Source organism: Bos indicus, chromosome 1 (genome assembly GCF_029378745.1).
Source record: "Bos indicus isolate NIAB-ARS_2022 breed Sahiwal x Tharparkar chromosome 1, NIAB-ARS_B.indTharparkar_mat_pri_1.0, whole genome shotgun sequence".
Taxonomy (NCBI): domain Eukaryota; kingdom Metazoa; phylum Chordata; class Mammalia; order Artiodactyla; family Bovidae; genus Bos; species Bos indicus.
This window is the reverse complement of record NC_091760.1, coordinates 116,394,851-116,418,980: the sequence shown is the minus strand read 5'-3', so window position 1 is coordinate 116,418,980 and position 24,130 is coordinate 116,394,851. Positions and strand designations below refer to the sequence as shown.

Sequence of the window (24,130 nt, the reverse complement as noted above, 5' to 3'; positions counted from 1 at the left end):
CTCTACACTGAATGATTTATGATTTTCTGTGTAGATAATTGTTTCAACTGTGAATAAGAGTTTTATCAATAATTATTAATTAACAGTCTTCATGCCTTTTATGTCTCTTTCTTGTCATATTGCTCTGTCTAGGATCTCCAGTAAAGTGTTAGGGAAAGAGGGGCAAGAATGGATACTCTTGTGTTTTTTCCAGTGTTCAGATTTTAATTATTTGATATTAAGTGTATTATCTAACAGCTTGATATTAGGTCTACATTTTAGGGTTGCTTTTTACCAAATGTGTTTATTCTCTTCTCCTTCAAGTTTGCTTGTTGAATTTTGGACAAGAAAATAATTGTTGAATTTGTCTAATTTAGTTGCTACATAAATTGAAATCATTACATGCTATTTTCTCTGTATTCAGTTTATCTGGTTGTTTAATCTACAAGGTCAATCAATTTTTGTACTCCAGAGATGAATTCCACAAAGTCATACAATTCTTTATATTTATTACTTTTTTCTTTCTTCATTTTTTAAAGAACAGATTTTTATTACAAGTAGAGACTCTTAATTGTGCTTCTTAAGCATCAGGGTACATGACAGTCAGTGAATAACTATGTAAATTAAACTCCTCATTTTTGTCAACTTCCCATCATGATGCCTTTGCTCTTTGCTGAAGAAAAACAGAAAACATCAATAAAAGTTCTGTCAGGTGGGGTAGAAATGCACAACAAAGAATACCACACAAAGCGCTTTCATGAATGCATCCCTACCACAAGACGGACACTGTCTCATTACAGTCAATCTATTGCCAAGCATATTTGTTTTGATAGAGGTTTTTGAGAAATTCTGTTTGCAGTGCTGGAATAGAGATGTAGACATAGGGTATGGACATGTGGACATGGTGGGAAAGGGGAGACTGGGACGAATTGAGAGAGTAGGGTTGATGTACAAAAGTAGATAGCTAGTGGAAAGTTGCTGTTTAACACAGGGAGCTCAGCGTGGTACTCTGTGATGACATAGAGTGTTTGGATATGGGGGAGGGGAGGAAGACTCAAGAGGGAGGGGATATATGTGTAAATATAGCTGATTTACTTCATCATACAACAGAAACCAAGACAACGTTGTAAAAGCAATTATAGTCCAATTTTTAGAATGCTGATGATTAAGAAAATGTGAACACGTATCAACAAAGAATAGTGATAGGGCCAGGAAACTGATGACACTTTAAACAATAGATCAATCATATAGCAGAGACACAGGACCTCCCAGTAGAACATGGATAACAGTGTCTGAAGCATGTTCCTAATGCACTTAAAAAAAAAAAAAGTGTTTATATATTTATTTGACTGCACCAGTCTTAGTTGGGGGGCATGGGCTCTTTCATCTTCATTGTTGCATGGGGCATCTAGCTCCCTGAGCAGGGTTCAAAGCCGGACTCCATGGATTGGGAGGGCAGAGTCTTCCAATGCTGGAAGGAATGTAAACTGGTACTGCCACTCTGAAAAATGGTATGCAGATTCCTCAAGAACTTTTTTTAAAAGATAGCATCTTAAGGGTGAAGTTTAATTTCTACTTATCTATTTTAACCTGAGAAAGATTTGCCTTTGGTTAAGAAAATTATTCCCCACAATTTCTATTACTTATATCTATTACTGTGACTTATTACTAATTTCACCTGAATGCTTTTCAAATTAAAGTATATATTTTAAGAAAAGAAATTGTTGAACAAATCAAAATGAGAGAGACAGAGAGAGAAGAGTGATAGGTAATCTTTAAACGTTTCCCCCTGAGTCTTAACCTGTTATTTAATCCTGTCCATTGCCTTCTCCCTACTGTCAAATAATAAAGCAGACTATATGAAAAGTTTATATGTTTTTGTTTTAATGCTAAGCTAATTGCCAGGCAAGGACTGCATACCAGACAAGAAATTCACTGAGTCATTTTTGAAGGAGGAAAAGCAGACTTTTTGAGAACTGCAAAGTGAAAGGGCATCTGCCACATTGGCTGTGGTCATTAAGAACTGAAATGTAGCTGTCCATGCAGTACTGTTGGGTCCATAGGTCTGTATACAAATGCCCTTAATCATTAGTCATGAAAGAATCTCCAGTTAGATTCAGGTCAGGGGTATTTAAAGTTCATGGTTTGTTAAGAAAATGAGTGTCAGAAGTGTTCTAGTGAAATACAGCATTAAGTTTTGATTCTCTCTCTCCTGGGCAAGTAGATCTGTGCGTTAAAATTTTTCCTTTTATACCAACCAACCTCTATGCAGGAATTCCTTTGAAAACATAGAAAAAGTAGTTATCCAAATTCTTTTTCTTGTTCTCTAGAAAGTAGAATCATGACAAAGAAAACACTCAGACCTTAAAGTCAGCAGAGTTAGCTTAAGGACCCATATAAGACGTCTTCACTTCCAATATTTTATAGTGGAGTTATTTAACAACCTATAAGTCAAGGTTGTATATTAACCAATATATAATTTGAAATAGCAAGTTATATATTAAACTCAGAAATGAACTTTAAAAATTGGACTTACAAAGTCTATGTCAGTGCTTTTTATTTTACACAGTCCTTTACCTTTCTCTTGTTTATCAAACAGCTTGGGCTTGGGTCAGCAAAGTTTTCCATCATTCTCTTGAAAACTATTCCAATCACTACGTATCTCTTATGGTACTCTATTTGCATTTAATTACTTGGCTTTTATTAAAGATATAGTAAAGATATATCAAAACTTTTTTATGGATTCCTTCACTTACTACTCTCAGGGGGGGAATGTGATTCTATTTTCCAGAATCTTTGAGAAGGAATATTCTTTTCTATCTTGGAGTTCCACAGATATTTTTCTCCTATGCTAAAGCTGGAAGATTTGACCTGGCCTTTATGAGAATGTATTTTTTTTTTTATAAACACCAAAAACTGCCCTGTGGCAACTTACTGTGCTAGTGAGAAATCTCCTTGACTCAGAAGTTATGTAATAATTTTGAGCAGAGTTTTCCCCAAGACCATTTCAGGCATTTAAATGAGGTATCATACTGTCTTGCTTAGGAAAGGAACAGTTACAATATGGGGAAAACATCCTTAGGCTTTCTGATATTGGAAATCTTCCTAGCAGCTTATATTTATAAACCCCTCCCAGACGTTGAAGAACCATGGAAAATAATGCTGTTAGATACTTCTTTACAAACATCAAGATATTTGGTAAGTGAAAACATGTGCTAATCAAAAAAGGCAAATTTTCTAAGTTTCCCAATTTGTTTGTTTTGTTTCTGCAAGTTCTACATAGCCTTAGCTTCCTATTGTCAAATTCTGCTCATGTTGTGAAATGCTATACCTCTGAACGATCTCAGAGCAGACTGCTAACACAATAACCAAGGAGACATTCAGGTTGTAATTTTAAAGTGATCTATTCTGCTAGCAGTAGAGTAAAAATGTGATCATTTGTGTGCATGCATGTGTGTGTTTGTGTGACAATCGTGTTTTACTTTCTCTACTTTTACTTTTGTGTGATTTTTAAATTCCCTACAAAACTCAGAAATCATGTGCTTGAGATCTTCTAGTTAACTGTGACACTTAAACACTAATAATGGATTTAGAGTACAGTGTATACAGTAGGCATGTTAATAGGTTCTAATGGTATATATTTGCTGACTGCAAATGCCTAATAAAAAGCATAAGATGTGTAGTTAGTGGCAATGGATTATTGCCACTGGATCTTTTGTTTCTATTATGACTACTTCATTGGGAACCTAATCCAGTTTATTCCTCTAACACTCTCCCTGAAAAATTAGCCTTCTCATTCTGTCCCTGTCTCCTTCTTTCACTATATACTAAAAAGAGTAATCAACAAAGACTGTTTGGTGGTAGAGACTGGAGGCTGCTAAAGGTCCAACCGCTAGAAATCTCTAAACTCCACATGCATATTTCCAGGAATGGAGAGTTCACTACTCTTTTATGTAGTCCACTCCAGTAAAAAAATTTTTTTAAACAAATTTTATTTTTTGAATAGTAATGCATCCATATGGGCATCCCCAGTGGTTCAGCAGTAAAGAATCTGCCTGCAATATAGAAGATGCTCGAAATGTGGGTTCCCTCCCTGGGTTGGGAAGATCCCCAGAGGAGGGCATGGCAACCCATTCCAGTGTTCTTGCCTGGAGAATCCCATGGACAGAGAAGCCTGTCAGGCTGCAGTCCATAGGGTTGCAAAGAGTCAGACAAGACTGACATGACTGAACAGGCACACACTCATCCATATAGTTCAAAAATCAAATCAATATGAAAAAAGTAAACATTGAGAATTCCTGCTCCTATTCCTGTGTTCATCCATTCTATCCTCAGCCCAGGCCTCTGAAGAAAACCAGTTTATTAGCCTCTTGTGATTCATCCTGGGGCTTCTTTATACAAATAATACCTATAATACAGTAATAAAAAGCATATATTCTTATCCTCTTTTCATTTTTACATGAGAAACAACATAGCAAGTATTCTATTGTGTTTTTTATATTTTTCATTTTGTTATATATCCTGTAGATGTTTCCACAGCTTCACATATAAAGCCCCCTCATTCACTTACATACTGCAAAGGATTTAGTATGAATATAAACCATAGTTCACTTAATCAGGCCTATTGAAGTTCAAGCTTTTTATCTTTTTGGGATTTTGTTATTATGAATAATAAAATGATAATACATGAAAAATATTCAGAGGCCGAGTTTTGTCTATGATAAATCCATGAAGTGGGATTGTTGAGCATTTTGGAATTTTGCTAATTATTGCAAAATTGCCCTGTTTATATTGTCCACACCAACCAACGAGACATGAGAATATCCATGCTCTGTCAGTTTCTCAACAAAGTATGTTGTAATTTTTCTCAGTTTTGTTTTATCAACATAATGATAAGTTGTATCTTAGTATACTTTTATTTTGTATTTCTCTTAGATTCTGCCTAAGAAGCTCAGGAAATAAATTTTCCAACAGTTAGTCCCTTAAGCTGAGTCATAATGCTGCTATTGTGTGACAAGCCTGGGAGTGCTTGCATCAGGCTAAGCAAATATCAAATACCTTCACCTTTGTAACTACCAGCTTTGTTGCAGTTTTAATAGGTGCATTTAGTGTACATGACAATGGCTGACATAAATACTACATTATGGACACAAAAGAGTAGTCCATCCCTTGTCTGTGCATCTATATTTATCCATAATATTCATATCAAGTGTACATCAAGAGGAGCTGACTACATTATTTGTAGAGCCTGATTCAAAATAAAAAGGCAAGAACCCTTGTTCAAAAGTTAGAAAAGCACAAAGGCATTAAAACATACAACTTTTCTTTTAAAAACATTTTATTACTGATAAAATATGGGTAATAGTGAATACATGAATAGCAAAAGTTACAAATTGTAAAACTATAGTTTGATATAACTTGTGTGTTATAATGAAAAATAATAATTTATTAATGTTATGTTTTTTATTGATCACAAGATTTTTCTGGCTTTCTTTTCTATTAATTTATTCATCAGGTCAACAAAATATGTACTTAGACAAATTCATTTTCAGTTCATATCATTAAAAGTGAAGTCAGCTGCTTTTGGCAAATGCAAGGTCATGATTAATTTTTAATGATCTTTGGATATTTTGGACATTAACCTTTTATCCATTACATAATTTGCAAATGTCTTCTTCCATTCAGTAGACAGCCTTTTCATTTTGTTGATAGTTTTCCTCACCATGCAAAAGCTTTTTAATTTGATATAGCCCTATTTGTTTATTTTTTCTTCTGTGTCCCTTGCCTCAGAGACATATTCAAAAAGAATTACTAATATTGATATCAAAGAACATATTGCCTAATCTTTAAGAATTTTATGGTTTCAGATATTACATTAAGTCTTTAAAATATTTTAAATTTCTTTTTATATGTTGTAAGAAAGTAGTCTAGTTTGATTCTTAGCATGTAGCTGTCCAGTTTTTTCAATAGCATTTATTGAAGAGTCCATCTTTTCCCCATTATATATTTTTGCCTCCTTTGACATAGATTAATTGCCCATATAAGTGTGGGTTTATTTTTGGGCTCTCAATTCTATTACATTGATGTATGGGTCTGTTTTATTCTCATATCATACTGTTTGATTACTGTAGCTTTGTAGTATAGTTTGAAATCAGACAGCATGTTAGAGCCAGCATTATTCTTTTTTCTCAAGATTGTTTTGGCTTTTGGAGTCTTTTGTGTTTTCATACATATTTTAGAATTCTTTTTTCTAGTCTGTCATTGGTATTTTGATAGAGATTGCATTGACTCTATAGATTGCTTTGGGGAGTATGGTCATTTTAGCAATACTGATTCTTCTCATTCATAATCATTGTATATCTTTCCATATTTTTGTTTCGTCTTCAATCTCTTTCCTCAACGTCATATACTTTTCCAAGTACTAGTCTCACTGAGTGGCCAGGCCAATTGATCTGAGCACAGACTGATTGCTGCCTATAAGTCTGAGCATGTAAAGTGATGTCCTTTCACTTATTTCTGATATTGCTAAGCAGCATCTTCTCTTTTGTTTCTGACTAGTCTGATCTGAGGCTGATCAATTTTATAGTTTCTTTTCAAGGAATAAATCTTTGGTTTTATTTATCTATTTTGACTTTATTGATTTCTGGGGTTTTGTTTGCCCTACGTCTTTTCTCCATACTTATGGTTTAATTTGATAATCTAACGGTAAATTCTTAGTGGAGGAAGCTTAGCTCACTTCCCTTAGACCTTTCCTCTTTTCTAATATATGCATTTAAAGCTATGAATTTTCCTTCAGTCAATGTTTCTCCTGTACGCTACAAATTTTGATATGGAATAATTTCATTTTCAATTGCTTCAAAAATTTTTTTCAATTTGTCTAGCGGTATCTCTTCCTTGACTGATGAATTATTTAGAAGTATGTTGTTTAATTTCCAAATATGTGGGGATTCCTCATAAATCATTGTTTCAGATTTTTATTTTAATTATACAATGGACAGACAACATATTCTGTATTATTTTAATCCTTTTTAACTTGCTGATTTTTTCCCAAAATATGTCATAAGGTACATCTACTTCTGCTTTTCACCTTTGACTGTGTGGATCCCACCAACTGTGGAAAATTCTTAAAGGGATAGGAATACCAGACCATCTTACCTGTCTCCTGAGAAACCTATATGCAGGTCAAGAAACAAGAGTTAGAACCTTACGTGGAAAAATTGGTTCAAAATTGGGAATGGAGTGCGACAGGCTGTATATTGTCACCCTGCTTACCTAAAGTATATGCAGAGTATATCATGCAAAATGCCAGGCTGGATGTATCAGAAGCTGGACTCAATATTTCCAGGATAAATATCGACAATCTCAGAAGTGCAGATGATACTACTCTAATGCCAGAAAGTGAAGAGGAACTAAAAACCCTCTTGATGAAGGTGGAAGCAGAGAGTGAAAAAGCTGGCTTAAAATTCAACTTTCAAAAAACTAAGATCATGGCAATCTGGACCCATCACTTCTTGGCAAATAGATGGGGATAAAGTAGAAGCAGTGACAGATTTTATTTTCTTAGGCTCCAAAATCACTGCAGATGGTGACTACAGCCATGAAATTAGAAGACACTTGCTTCTTGGAAGGAAAGCTATGACAAACCAAGACAGAGTATTAAAAAACAAAGACATCACTTTGCCAACAAAGGTCCGTATAGTCAAAGCTATGGTTGCACCATAAAGAAGGCTGGACACCAAACAATTCATGCTTTTGAACTGTGGTGCTGGAGAAGACTCTTCAGACTGCCAGAAGATCAAACCAGTCCATCCTAAAGGAAATCAGTCCTGAATATTCATTGGAAGGACTGATGCTGAAGTTGAAGCTCCAACGTTTTGGCCACCTGTTGTGAAGAGCTGAATCATTGGAGAAGACCCTGATGCTGGGAAAGATTGAAGGCAAAAGGAGAGGAGGGTGGCAGATAATGAGATGATTGGATAGTATCACTGATTCAAAGGATATGAACTTGGGCAAACCCTTGGAGATAATGGACAAGGAAGCCTGGTGTGCTGCATTCCATGGAACACAAAGACACGACTTAATAACTAAACAACAACAACAACATCTTTGTGAAAGTTCTGCATGCAATTGGAAAGAATGTGTATTCTGTTGTCACTGGGTGGAATATTTTCAATATGTCAATTAGTTCTGTTGGGTTCATAGTGTTTTTCAAATTTTTTTTTTTCTTCAAATTCTTTATATACTATTTTCCTGTTTACTTGCTCTATCAATTAATGAGATAGGAGTATCAATTGCCAACTAGTAATTTCAGATATTTCTGTCTTTTCTTTCAGTTTTTTTCAATTCTTACCCCCTATGTTATGAAGCTCTGTTACTGAATGCAGACACATTTTAGGATTGCTGTGTCTTCCTGGAGAACTAGGTCTTTTGTTATTCTGATTCTTGATAATAATCAAGAATCATCTATAAGAGGTATATAAAGAATCACCTTTTTAAGAGGTATAGATGATAATACAGTTGTCCCTCATTATCAGAGCTGGCAGGAGATTGGTAACAAATCAGATAACAAATCTGTGGATTTTCAGTCCCCTTATATAAAACAGTACAGAACAATGAACACAGTTAATTGTCCTGTCAGTGAATTTTAAATCCATGGATTCAACCAACCGCAGATCAAATCCCTAAACTATGGAGGGCCAATTGTATTTTGCTTCCTTAGCATAATTGTATTACCATTAAGATTTCTTTTTTACCATCATTTTTATAAAATGAGGAGAAATGAAGGAAGGTTAAAACAATGTTTATTCCACCATTGTTTTGTGTCTGCCATTTTTTTGAAATTATATATTTGAAAATGAATATTTTTGTTCCTTAGAATCCCAATCATTCTATACCTTTGATGAAACAGGTACTGAAGTCTTTTGTGTGTGGAAGTGTTAGTCTACTTCTTATTTTTATGAGTTTGTTATATATCTCCAGTCAAGAATACTGGAGTGGTAGCCATTCCCTTCTCCAGGGGATCTTACTGACCCTGGGGTTTAAGTCAGATTTCCCACATTACAGGCAGATTTTCTACCATCTGAGACACCAGGTAAGCCCATTCTAAAGAATAGTATTTTCATAATTAAAATAATGCAAGTATCATTATTCACATTGTGGCTGTACTTTCAAATATTTCATAATTTTTTTAAAAATAAATTCTCAATATATGTATCATAGCTTCTTGGGTTTTGTATTGCTTTTAATAAGTGTGTATATATTTTGTACAATACTTCTTAAGGATTCTTTCCTCTTACTTAACTTCATGAAGTCTGGAAGTATAGGAATAGCAAATGACCTGTATTTCTCTAACACCACAATTTTGTTTTTCTCTAGGTTAAGCTAATTTTATCTGACTGAAAGGGCTTTTGCTCAGTTGATCATCCAAACTCTACTTTCCCGTTAAAGTTTCTGTTCAAATATAAGTCAAAAACCTTTTCCTTCCCCAGCATCTTCACAACTATTTCAAAGAATTACAGCCATATTTTATGTTCAGTTCAGTTCAGTCACTCAGTTGTGTCCAACTCTTTGCAACCCAATGAATTGCAGCACACCAGGCCTCCCTGTCCATCACCAACTCCCAGAGTTCACTCAGACTCACATCCATTGAGTCAGTGATGCCACCCAGCTATCTCATCTTCTGTCGTCCCCTTCTTCTCCTGCCCCCAATCCCTCCCAGCATCAGAGTCTTTTCCAATGAGTCAACTCTTCACATGAGGTGGCCAAAGTACTGGAGTTTCAGCTTTAGCATCATTCCTTCCAAAGAAATCCCAGGGCTGATCTCCTTCAGAATGGACTGGTTGGATCTCCTTGCAGTCCAAGGGACTCTCAAGAGTCTTCTCCAACACCACAGTTCAAAAGCATCAATTCTTTGGCGCTCAGCCTTCTTCATAGTCCAACTCTCACATCCATACATGACCACAGGAAAAACCATAGCCTTGACTAGACGGACCTTTGTTGGCAAAGTGATGTCTCTGCTTTTGAATATGCTATCTAGGTTGGTCATAATTAGGATGTCCTTTTATAACAAGTTTTCCATCTGACTCTGATTTTTCTTTTCTTTCTTTCTTTCTTTTTTTTTTTGAGAATGAAGAGTTTGCCTGGGTCTGCAGGATATTGATAGTATTTAACAGAGAATTATATATTCCATATTAATATTACTATTGGGTAAATGTGTAAGAAGGATTGATGTCATTCATGCTCATTCATCATATGGTAATAAAGCATTTGGGTTCATATATCTTCTGGTGGTGTCATGGCTGATTTTTCTGAGACTGCATAACTAACACTTATGATCATGTTGAAGATTAATGTGCAATTCTTGGCTCAAAAGCTCTTTACATTTAGAATACACATGTATATGAATGTGTTTCATCTTAGGCCTTGTTTGCTGAAACATTGGGACTAAGCCACGTCATGGAAGCCATCCTATTCTTTTCAAGTATTCGATGTGTTTCACCAACATCAGATAAAAATATAACTGTGAGAGATACAACATTTAACAACATTCCTGTCCATATATATGTGCCCCAATGGAGACAAAATCATTAAGAAGAGGCTTGTTTTATGTTCATGGTGGTGGCTGGTGTTTGGGTAGCAATGGTAAGGATGATATGTTGAATGATTCACTTCATATAATGTATATGATTACTATCATATTATCATCTAAAAATTAAATATCATGTTCCTGTTTGTGAAGTTCATTTCAGTCAAGCAGTGTGAATTAATGTTCTTGAAATCTCAGTCAAAATAAAAGTTTATTACCATATAGAATTTAAAACACTTTTGTTACAAAAATTATGAGAGCTTCTGATCTTATCACTCACTGACAGAACTTACAAGTTTTACAGAATGGAGATTAAGCTACTTAGGAAATAAAGTCTTTAATCCAATTTTCTGTTGATGGGCAGGGCTGAGTTCCCTCCCTGTTGTTTGACTGAGGCCAGACTATCATGGAGGTGATGAATAGAATGGCAACCTCCTTCAAAAGGTCTTGTGCATGTACTGCACACTTAGTGCCCCAAACCCTGCAGCAGGCCACCACCAAACCCACGCCCCCGCCAGAGACTCCTGGACACTCATGGGCAAGTCTGGGTCAGTCTCTTGTGGGGTCACTGATCCTTTCTCCTGGGTCCTGATGTGCACAAAGTTTTCTTTGTGCCCTCCAAGAGTCTGTTTCCCCAGTCCTGTGTAAGATCTGATGGCTCTGTGGTGGGGTAATAGTGACCTCCTCCAAGAGGTCTTATGCCATATCCAGGTCTGCTGCACCCAGACCCCCTGCCCTGTGGCAGGCCACTGCTGACCCATACCTCTGCAGAAGACACACAAACACTCAAAGGCAGGTCTGACTCAGTCTCTCTGGGTTCTCCTGATGTGCACGAAGTTTTATTTGAGCCCTCCAAGCATCTCTGAGGAGTATGGAGTTTGATTCTAAATCCAATTTCACTCTTCCTACTGTCTTGTTGGGGCTTCTCCTTTGCCCTTGGACATGGGATATCTATTTTTGGTGGGATCCAACATTCTCCTGTCGATGCTTGTTCAGCAGCAAGTTGTAATTTTGGAGTTCTTGAAGGAGAAGTTGAGCGCATGTCCTTCCACTCCTCCATCTTGGATATATATAACTCAACATTCAGAAAACTAAGATCATGGTATCCAGTCCCATCACTTCATGGCAAATAGATGGGGAAACAATGGAAACAGTGACAGACTTTATTTTGGGGGGGTTCCAAAATCACTACAGATGGTGACTGCAGCCATGAAAGTAAAAGACCCTTGCTCCTTGGGAGAAAAGTTATGACAAACCTAGACAGCATATTAAAAAGTAGAGACATTTCTTTGTCAGCAAAGGTCCATCTAGTCAAAGCTATGGTTTTTCCAGTGGTCATGTATGGATATGAAAGTTGGACTATAAAGAAGGCTGAGCACTGAAGAATTGATGCTTTTGAACTGTGGTGTTTGAGACGACACTTGAGAGTCTCTTGGACTACAAGGAGATCAAACTAGTCAATCCTAAAGGAAATCAATCCTGAATATTCATTGCAAGGACTGATGCTGAAGCTGAAACTCCAATTCTTTGGCCACCTGATGTGAAGAACTGACTCATAGGAAAAGACCCTGATGCTGGGAAAGATTTAAGTAAGGAGGAAAAAGGGATGATAGAGGATGAGATGATTTGATGGCATCACCAACTCGATGGACATAAGTTTGAGTAAGCTCCAGGAGTTGGTGATGGACGGGAAGACTGGTGTGCTACACTCCATGGGATTGCAAAGAGTCAGACACGACTGAGTGGCTGAACTGAACAGAGGAAATAAAAAAACCTTTTTGTCTTTTGAACTCATTAGCATACTGCTGGAAACTTCAGATTTATTCTTCAAGACTAAAATGATTATTTTCCAAGTATCCAAAGGGGTTCATATAAAGGTAGAAAAAATTCCCAGTTAGTTAAATTAAATGTTAAGGTATAGTCTACTTTCTTGAAATCATCTACTGCTTAAGAGCATAGGACTAAGTAATAGGTTGTGTTTTCTTTTTCTTTATTTCCAAGAGAATTTCTATCCCTTCCCCAGATCAAGATGTACTCCAGAAAAATAGATGATTCTTTATGTTGAAAGTTGACATTTAGTACCTTTTTTCATGTAGGATATCACCATAGAGAGGATTGTGGATTAAAAGTAGAAAGATTCTGTTCAAGACCCAAGGTCCAGGGTATGAGAGTATAGTTTGTAAGGGTAAGACATGCCACTTTTCTCTGTTGGGTCTATACCTTATTGTGAAGCAGGCAACCAGAAAAATCCAAACAGTTCTTTAAAATGCAGGGCCCAGAGCAGGGCCTCAGCTCCCTAGGTCAGAAGTGGATTCTAATTGCCAGTGTTCTAGGTTGTGTGAGTGTTGGCATGAAACTATTTTTCAATAGTGAAGGAAAAGATGACAGTCATTCCACGGGACAAAGAATGGTTAGAGATAGAAGAGAAAAGCAGAGAGAAGAAAATATCAGGAAAGAGGGTGTTTTAGTACCAAAAGCTGAAGGAATCTTGAAATGTTAAAAGAAAGCCTCATGGACAATTTCATGGATTTTATGAGGTCAGGAACTGTAGAATGGTAGGATGTTAACTCAGTTACGATGGGTGAATACTGAAAGAGATACAAGGGCAAAGTTTTGCCAGCAAACAGAAGGAGGATTAAGTCTCGCTATGAGAGGGAATAAAAGGAAGACTTCAGTGGAGAGGTTGCCTGTTGGCAGAGGGAGCATAAAAAGTAATTGAGGGAGTGCTACTTAATGATTACCATGAATAGGTGATATTGTTCATCGCTATTGATAAAGTTGTGTTTTTAAACTTTTTTTTTTTACTATGATGGGTTTGTCTTTCAAATGGCCCCAACTGCTCAAAGCTTTGATCCTTAAACTATTTTGCTAAATTCGTACCTGCATGAGTGCCAATTCTCAAAACACGCACACAAACTCACACACCTATATGTACAGACTCCTCATAGAAAGCATTTATACAAATTTGCTATCTCTAGTCTGCTGCTGCTGCTGCTAAGTCGCGTCTGTCATATCCGACTCTGCGACCCCATAGACGGCAGCCCAGCAGGCTCCTCTGTCCCTGGGATTCTCCAGGCAAGAATACTGGAGTGAGTTGCCATTTCCTTCTCCAATGCATGAAAGTGAAAAGTGAAAGTGAAATCGCTCAGTCATGTCCGACTCTTAGCAACCCCATGGACTGAATTTAGAAAGGACCCCAAATCCTTTCTAAATTCTACTCAGAACCAGTAGAAAGATTACTGAGAGACTTCCCTCCTATATTTTAGCATATCTTTCTACCCACCTCAATTAAAGCAGCTATCTTTTTGCTTGTTTTTATTGTTGCCCCTATACCCCATAGATGTGAGTTCCTTAACGTTATAAAACATATTCTCTTCAAATTTTTGTTCCCAGCCTGTAATCACATAGAGGCAAAATCACATAATAGGCAGCAACACAAAGCTAATTTGACTAGCCCATTGAAAACTTTGGCAAATGGACAGGAAAGCTGACCAGGGTCAAGTGAAAGGATCACTGAAGGAATGATTCACATTCTATTGAGATGAATATGAGCATTGATCAACATTATCCTAGAGTTAGATTCTTTAGGTAGTATTTCAAGAAGTAATCATAAAGCTGCAATAGTAAACATTATTCTTAACAGTATCATTTTTCAAGTCTTATAAGTGGTCCAATATTTTTTTTATTCAGATTGTTATACTTATGACCTTCTGTCAAGATGGACAGCAGACAGAGTTGATGCAGTCATCATATCAACCAAGTAAGAGCTGTGTTCATTTGATTTTAGGTCATATGCCTTACATATCAAAATATACTCAACTATAGAGTGTCTAAATATGGCCAAAATTAATCCATGCCTCTGATGACATTAACTATGGACAAAGAAACCTACCTACTATCAGAGGCTTTCCAGTCCAGCATCAGAGAGAAAACACATGTACACATATTTCAAGAAGAGGACAAAAGCTATAAAGAAATAGATCAAGTGAAATTAACCAACAGTATCACATGGACTTGGGCTTCCCAGATGTCACTAGTGGTAAAGAATCTGCCTGCCAAGGCAGGAGGCATAAGAGACCTGAGTTCACTCCCTGGAGAAGAGCATGGCAAACCACTTCAGTATTCTTGCCCGGAGAATCCCATGGGCAAAGGAGCCTAATGGGTTATAGTCCATGGGGTTGTAAAGAGTCAGACACAACTGAAATGACAGCATGCATGCACACACACACACACACACACATATCACATGGACCTAACCACCACCTCTGGATTTTTTGCCTATAATTAGCAGAGTATTAAGGATAAGGACTTTGAAGCCAGAGGACTGGGATTGAATGTAGGCTCTGCAAATTGGTAACTGTGTGATATTTTAAAGAATATTTAACTCTAAATGATAATTTGCATATCTCAGTATTGATATGGGCTTAATTGTTATAATACATGTAACAGTGCTTGGAATGGTGCCTGGAAGTTTTATTCCTTTGATAAAAGCAACTATTACTCATGTTAAACATGAAAGGTAAGACAGAAACTATCTCAAAGTCCATTCTAACTCACAGTTTAGAAAGAGTAGGAAAAGCATTTACATTTTCTATAGAACACATTCCATGTGAGAATCTACTTAAAGTTAGACCTTAGATAATTCAGAATTAATAAACTAATGTAATAATGTCATGTCAAATTGAAATGTTTTGAAAAGTTTGAAAAGTAATTCTGGAGAAACAAGTAATAATAATGACTGATTTTTAAAAAAACAATATGTCAATTATCAAAAATAATCATTCTGTACACATTTTTAGCTAAGAGAGCAGCTAAAAAGATTTCCCCCTAAGATTGAACCAAATTTAATATTTGAACTTCAAATTTTGATTTTATAGATATGATATTTAGAGATTGTTAAATCTTATGATTAAGAAAAACATGCTTTCCAACAAATATTATGTTGGTGAAAAACAAATTTTTGCTTTAGATTTTGGATCAAGAGTCCAAACCTAGTTTTAGTGCATGACTTGATGATAGCATAGGGAACTCTACTGAATATTCTTTTGTAACATATATGTGGAAAGAATCTGAATAGCAATGGAGATGTGCGTATGTATCATCTGAGCTATTTTGCTGTACACTTGAAACTAACACAACATTGTAAATCAACTGTATCTCAAAATAGAATAAAATTTAATTAAAAACAAAATTAAATTAAATGACCAAAATATCACTGATTGAAGAAATATTGTTTTTCTATCTACAGCTACAGACTAGCCCCAAAGCATCATTTTCCAGTTCAATTTGAAGATGTGTACATTGCATTAAAATGGTTTTTAGACCCCCAGATTCTCGAAAGCTATGGTGTAGATCCTGAAAGAATTGGTATCTCTGGAAACAGTGCTGGAGGGAATTTAGCTGCAGCAGTGACACAGCAGGTAAGATGCTCAGCATTTTCACTTACTATGTATTCTTTGAAAAGTGAAAAGTGTTAGTCGCTCAGTTGTGCCTGTTTGTCATCCCATGGACTGTAGCCAGGCTCCTCTGTCCATGGAATTCTCCAGGCAAGAATCCTGGAGTGGGTTGCCTTCTCCAGGGGATCTTACCAACCCAGAGATGGAACCCAGGTCTCCTGCATTGCAGGCAGATTCTTTACCACCTGAGCCACCATGTTTTATCTTTCATTTAATAACTTTTGATTTGTACATTTATATTATAAATACAATGTGTCATTATTTTTCATTGTACTTATTTAGGGAAAATTATGAAGAGTAATTTCATATTTTAATACTTCTTTTTATGTAAAATCCTGATAACAATTTCCTATATAGTTTACAGGCATTTTTAGTGAGAGGAAATTAATAAATGATAGCAATAACCATAATTAGGAAATCAGAATAAGGTATGTTATCTGAGTACATTCATAACATATATTTTGAATATTGTATATTATGGTATAATATAATATGTGTATGTAGGCTTACCAGAAACAGGTCATCACTTCAAGAAGGTAGTGTCACTTTAGGTTTCAATTTATTCCTAAAACTAACTCTTTTTTCATTTTTAACCCTAAAACTAATTTTTTATTTTAATTATCAATAGAAATCTGAAGGTATGCAGGTAGACAGACAAAGAGGAAAATAAGGACTATTTCATAGGAAAATAATCACCCAGATTTAGATACTGTTATCTTAGAATAAATGTGTTAATAGAATCTGTTTAATATAAATAAAAATAGATTTTAAAACTTGGAAATATATTCATGGAAGAAGTTATAAAGTAATATGACTTATTTGAAAAATAAACAAGAACTTCAACAAGTAAAAATATTAGCTATCAAAATTAGGCATTCAATGTAGGGATTTTTTTTAAGATTTTGTACTTTTAGAGCAGTTTTAGATCCATACAAAAATTGAGAAGATATGAAATTTCCAGGACTTCCCTGGTGGCTCAGGTATAAAGAATCCACCTGCTAATGCAGGAGACATGGGCTTGATCCTTGGTCTGGGAAGATCCCACATGCCACAGAGCAACTAAACCCATGCCCCACAACTATTGATCTTGTGCTATAGAGCCTGGGAACCATAACTAATGAGCCATCTGCCCTAGAGCCCATGCTCCACAGCAAGAGAAGTCACCACAATGAGAAGTCCACACACCAAAACTAGAGAGAGTAGCCCTGCTCACCACACTACAGAAAAGTCTTCATAGCAGTGAAGATAAAGCATAGCTTAAACATTTTTTTTAAATTTCCAATATCCACTCTGCCATGCATAACATAACTTCCTTCATTTTCAGTTTTACCACTCAGAGTAATACATCTGTTACAGTTAATGAATTTCTATTTACACCTCATAATCATCCAAAGTCCATAGTTTATGTTGGAGTTCATTCTTGGTTTTACAGTGTAGAAGGTGGTCAATGTATTGACTGCAATACAGTATAGAATATTGGGAGAGGTCAGACAAATTGTATTTTGAACAGAGAAATTAAAAGACAGAAAATACAAAATAATGAGAATAGTCATTAAGCATATGGTGAAAGGGCTTCCCATTCAGTACTAGTAGTAAAGAACCTGCCTGCCAATGCAAGAACTGCAGGTTCAATCCCTGGGTCAGGAAGATCCTCTGGAGGAGGGCATAGCAACCCACTCCAGTTTTATGCTTGGAGAATCCCATGGACAAAGGAGCCTGGCAGGCTATAATCCATAGAGTCACAACTAAAATGACTTAGCACAGAAAAAGCACTAGAAAAAGACTAATATGAATATATTTTTCTAGTCTGAGGACAAAATTAGTATTTTTCTTACAAATAAAATTCAAGAGAGTTCACAACCCAACATAATAGCCTTTGGATTTTAAAGAGGATTATTTCAAGCAGAAGAAATTTAACCCCAGATGAAGGGTCAAAAGGCAGGAATATATAAAGAACAGGGAAAAAAATTCGTAAATATATTGACAAACCAAAAATGAAAATGAATGTTGACTGTATAAAACATTAATAGCTGTTTCTTATGATTTTAAAAATAAAAAGAAATTAATATTAAAAACTGACAATAACACATGCATGAAGGGACTAAGTCACTGCAGATGGTGACTGCAGCCATGAAATTAAAAGATACTTACTCCTTGGAAGGAAAGTGATGTCCAATCTAGATAGCATATTCAAAAGCAGAGACATCACTTTGCCAACAAAGGACCGTCTAGTCAAGGCTATGGTTTTCCCTGTGGTCATGTATGGATGTGAGAGTTGGACTGTGAAGAAGGCTGAGCGCCAAAGAATTGATGCTTTTGAACTGTGGTGTTGGAGAAGACTCCTGAGAGTCCCTTGGACTGCAAGGAGATCCAACCAGTCCATTCTGAAGGAGATCAGCCCTGGGATTTCTTTGGAAGGAATGATGCTAAAGCTGAAACTCCAGTACTTTGGCCACCTCATGCAAAGAGATGACTCATTGGAAAAGACTCTGATGCTGGGAGGGATTGGGGGCAAGAGGAGAAGGGGATGACAGAGGATGAGATGGCTGGATGGCATCACTGACTCGATGGATGTGAGTCTGGGTGAACTCCGGGAGTTGGTGATGGACAGGGAGGCCTAGCATGCTGCGATTTATGGGGTCGCAAAGAGTCGGACATGACTGAGCAACTGAACTGAACTGAACAGCTTTCTATTATCTAAGAAGATAAAAAGAAACTATTCATATTAGACATTGATAAATCAATGAATTTTATTTTAATTCCTAGTGTAACCTATAAAAAATTTCTTTTAAAAAAGTACAAATAAAAAGATATTACAAGAAAATAGAATGATGAGACAATACATCAAAAAATACAAAAGACAGAAAAAGAATAGGTGAGATAAACAGAATGTACAATAATAGATAAATTTTATAAATTTAAACCAAATATATTAATAAAGGTTTTAGTGTAGAAGTACTAAAACTTCTGGTAGAATATAAAATAAGGAAACAATAAAATTTTAAAATAACCATAAGTTGTGTGAAAGATGCAATAAAATATAGGTAAATAGATAGATGGAAATTAAAAAGTTATTAAAAGGTATGTCATGCAAATGCTAATTAGTATGACCATTAATACTTTATAATTAGATTCAGTTTAGTTCAGTTCAGTCGCTCAGTCATATCTGACTCTTTGTGACCCCATGAATTGCAGCATGCCAGGCCTCCCTGTCCATCACCAACTCGCGGAGTTCACCCAGACTCACGTCCATCGAGTTGGTGATGCCATCCAGCCATCTCATCCTCTGTCGTCCCCTTCTCCTCCTGCCCCCAAACCCTCCCAGCATCAGAGTCTTTTCTAATAAGTCAGCTCTTCGTATGAGGTGGCCAAAGTACTGGAATTTCAGCTTCAGCATCATTCCTTCCAAAGAAATCCCAGGGCTGATCTCCTTTAGAATGGACTGGTTGGATCTCCTTGCAGTCCAAGGGATTAATTAGTCTTAGAAGGAAAACCTATCACTAGAGTTAGCATGCAACATTCCTAATTTTAATTCCATTCCACTGGAAGATGAAAAAAATCCTATCAACTTATATGCAATTAATAACATAGTCTCCAAATACACAGAGCAAAACTGATAGAAATAAAGGAAAAATTGACAAATTAATAGCAAAATTGGAAGAATTTTACTAACCTCTTTCAGTAATAGAACAGCTTGGCTAATAAATTTAACAGTGAACATAAAATAATAATCATCAGAAAATACATTCTTTTCAAGCACACAAAATATTTTTTTTTATAATCAAGCATATACAGGGTTATAACCACGTCTCAATCAATTCAAAGAACAGAAACTGAATAGACCTCTGATATTCATAGCATAGTCTGTGGACTAGCAGTATCAGTAGTATCTGGGCACTTATTAGACATGCAGAATTATTGCTCTTATCACAGAGTTCCTGAATAACAATTTGCATATTAGCAAGGGTTCAAAGTGATTTGTATGCACAATAAAATTTGAGAAATCAAGTTATTTTGATTATATCTCTATCCACAGTTAGCATAATACTTTGGATTACCAATAAAATGTCAAGAGAAAAGTCTATGTTTTGATAGTAAAATGCTCATTCCTGATTAATCCAAGTGTGAAAGAAGAAATAACAATGAAAATGTGAAAATATTTGAACTCTCACCCAGTCCAGTATTCTTGGGCTTCCCTTGTGGCTCAGCTAGTAAAGAATCTGTCTGCAATGAGTGGGACCTGAGTTCAATCCCTGGGTTGGGAAAATCCCCTGGAGAAGGAAAGGCTACCCACTCCAATATTCTGGCCTGGAGAATTCCATGGACTGTATAGTCCATGGAGTAGCAAAGAGTCAGAGACCACTAAGCGACTTTCATAATACAATGAAAATATTATTATTATCCTTTATGAAATACATCTATATCAATATCCAGGGGAAAATATACAGCCTTAACTAAATATATAAAAATTATTGAAATGAACCATTCAGCAACTATTTCATGAAATTAAAAAAAAAGAGTGCCTAAAAATTAGAAGGAAAGATAAAATAATAGAAGTAAGGATATGAGAGATAGAAAACATACAAATGAAGTTGAAAATAAACACAATAGAATCAGCGAAGTCAATAAATGTACTTCCACTGATTAATCTCTGGTGGTGGTGGTTAGTCGCTTAAGTTGTGTCTGACTCTTTTGTGTCCGCGTGAACTTTAATTGCCAGGCTCCTCTGTCAATGGGATTTTCCAAACAAGAATACTGGTGTGGGTTGCTATTTCCTTCTCCAGGAAATCTTCCCTCCTGCATTGCAGGTAAATACTTTACTACTGAACCATCAGGGAAGCTCTAATCTCTGGTGAGATAGACCAAAACAAAAAAAAGAGGAGAATCTTAATAAACCAATATAAAGAATGAAGAGGGGACTATAACTACGTATCTCACAGATATTAAAAGGACAATAGTATACTTTGAACACTTTTACTGCTATGCTGTTAAATTTGATGAAATGGAAAGATTCACCAAAGGAAGAACTGACTGTAGGAGAAATATAGAACAAGAATTATCCTACTATCATGAAATCAGTAAACTGTATAGTCATTTTAATATTTTTACACACAGACACATACTTAGTGAAGGGTAAAATAGATTTAAACATACACTCTAACATTTATTTTTAAAACAAATATCTCTACTTCTAAAAAAGAATTCAGAAAATTAACAAATGTTGCATTTTGAGAAGTGGATATGTCATGATTCTTAACCTGACAAGGTCAGTTTAAGAAGGAAAAATTATAGGCATTCACATTTATGAGCATAGATACAAAATTCTGAAATGAAATACTAGCCAAAAAATTAAGCAATACATAAAAAGGTAGCATAGCATGATTATCTTGCATTTATTCCAGGATAATGTGATAGGTTTAACATTAAAATAGATATTAATACAATTATCCAAATAAATAATTAAATTTAAAAAATCTTATGATAATCTCAAATTAAACTGTTTAAAGATAATATTCAACATCTTTAAAGATGAAGCAAAATAGTAAACTATTAGTTAATTTATTAATAGTAAGCTATTAATAGTAAAAAGAGAGATTTTTAACTTTGTATATAAACAAAACCTCTTAGAAGAAACATCATACTTAATGATTAGTTATTAAAAACATTCTCTTGGATACACACCACCACTACCAAATGGCACCTGAAGTCCTGGCCGGTGCTCTGAGTGATGTGTAAGCTATACTAAAGTGTGCTAATCAGTCTGACTTCTCTTGAGTAGGCCAGTGCTCCAGGCATATATTAACACAAGATACAGTTGGTAGTGTTTGAAAAAACAACCTTTTGCAAGTCTGAACATTTTAATTTGCCCAAATATTGTTGTTCAAAAAAGAAAACACATGGGTTACTAAATACATATTTTATGACAAATACAATAATTTCTTTGTTTCAGTAGCAGAAGTATATTGCAGGAAAATTAACTTAGAAGGAAACTATAAAATGCTACTGTTCCTGGAAAGATGGGGACTAGCCCTAGAAAAGACAGAGCAATGCTCAAAGAAATAAAAAAATTATTCCACATGGTGTAGATTTATGCAAGAACAAACATCTCTTCAGTATTAGAGCCATCTCCTTCCCCTCTCAATGATTGTTGACATACTTAGATACGTAAAATATTCTTAATAATGGAAAAGAGAGGATTAAATATGTGCAATGCTTCAAATTAGAAATCTAGGTTACATATGTATGAAATTCATATAAAAATAAAAGATCTTATGCAGTCTATCTTACACAATCAAGACTGATTATTTTTGCCTTGGATATTAAAAGTTGCTTATAATTTATGAGTATCTAGTACTAAAATTTGCTTAATACTAACGTTTATTTTTTATCAAAATGTTGTTATGTTGTATTTTTAAGAATTTTAAATTTAAGGATACATTTTTTGCATTGTAGCTGTTTCTTTTTTTCTTTGAGATTTATTTAAATAACATTCTAATTTTTTTCAGCTCTTAGAAGATCCAGATGTCAAGATCAAGCTCAAGGTTCAAACTTTAATATATCCTGCCCTTCAGAATTTTGATTTCGGTTTACCATCATATCGAGAAAATGCACATTATCCAGTTCTGCCCAAGTTACTCATGGTCAGATTCTGGAGTGAATATTTTACTACAAATAGATCACTTAAGAAAGCAATGCTTTCCAACCAACACATTCCTCTGGAATCAAGCAATCTGTTCAAATTTGTTAATTGGAGTTCTTTGCTCCCTGAGAAGTTTAAGAAAGGTCACATTTATAAGACTCCAACTCATGGTAGTTCAGAGCTGACTAAAAAATATTCAGGGATTCTAGATGTGAAAGCTCACCACTGCTAGCTGATGACAGCAAGTTGCATGGTTTACCCCTGACATATGTCATCACTTGTCAATATGATGTCTTAAGAGATGATGGACTCATGTATGTTACTCGACTTCAGAATTCTGGAGTTCGAGTGATCCATAACCACATAGAGGGTGCATTCCATGGAACACTTTCTTTTCTTTTACTAAAGTTCGTTATAGAGCAGCCAATCAGTATATTAATTGGCTACATGAAAACCTGTAATAAAAATCTGATCAATATAGAAAAAGGTAAGCCCCAGAATTTCAGGAAAAAAGGACAATAACCCAAAGGATTCCTGTTAGGAACACATCTACCACAGTCTTGCTAAATCCACATGTACATAACTGTTGTCAAGGAATGATTTTTATAGGTTAGTCTCAGAGTGATTCACTCACTTTTGTTCCTCAGAATAGATAGATATTATTTATCTCTAGTATGAATTAAGTTGTTTCTCTAAGTATTTTTTGTCCCAGTTCAATATTAACTGTTCACCATTGCAAAATACATTTCTTAGTGCACAACTCATCTCCTTAGTCCAGGAAAATGAAATATAAGTCATTATATATTAAAAATATCTGGATCTCTTGAATTTTGATAAGACAGTAGGGAGAACTTACTTTAAGCAGACAAAAGCAGTATATACATTTGGTTAATCTGGGTCCTTGAGATTGGCAAGGAGTCAATGTAAGTAATAATTCCAAATATGTGTGGCCAATCCGTAATAGGAGAAACACAAGTAAACAAAAAAAAAATATGTATGTATATATACATATATGTGTGTGACATATGTTTATATATATATATATGTATAAGTGAAGGAGGATAGCAAAAAAGTTGGCTTAAAGCTCAATATTCAGAAAACTAAGATCATGGCATCTGGTCCCATCACTTCATGGGAAATAGATGGGGAAACAGTGGAAACAGTGCCAGACTTTATTTTTTGGGGATCCAAAATCACTGCAGATGGTGATTGCAGACATGAAATTAAAAGACGCTTACTCCTTGGAAGGAAAGGACCAACCTAGATAGCATATTGAAAAGCAGAGACATTACTTTGCCAACAAAGGTCCATCTAGTCAAGGCTATGGTTTTTCCAATGGTCATGTGTGGATGTGAGAGTTGGACAGTGAAGAAAGCTGAGCAATGAAGAATTGATGCTTTTGAACTGTGGTGTTGGAGAAGACTCTTGAGAGTCCCTTGGACTACAAGAAGATCCAACCAGTCCATCCTA

At 35.4% G+C, this 24,130-nt stretch overlaps 1 pseudogene; it reads left to right on the top strand.

Annotated features, from left to right (window-relative positions):
• The first annotated feature begins 519 nt into the window (after positions 1-519).
• LOC139184100 (arylacetamide deacetylase-like) lies at positions 520-23,216 on the top strand (annotated as a pseudogene).
• The last annotated feature ends 914 nt before the right edge of the window (positions 23,217-24,130 follow it).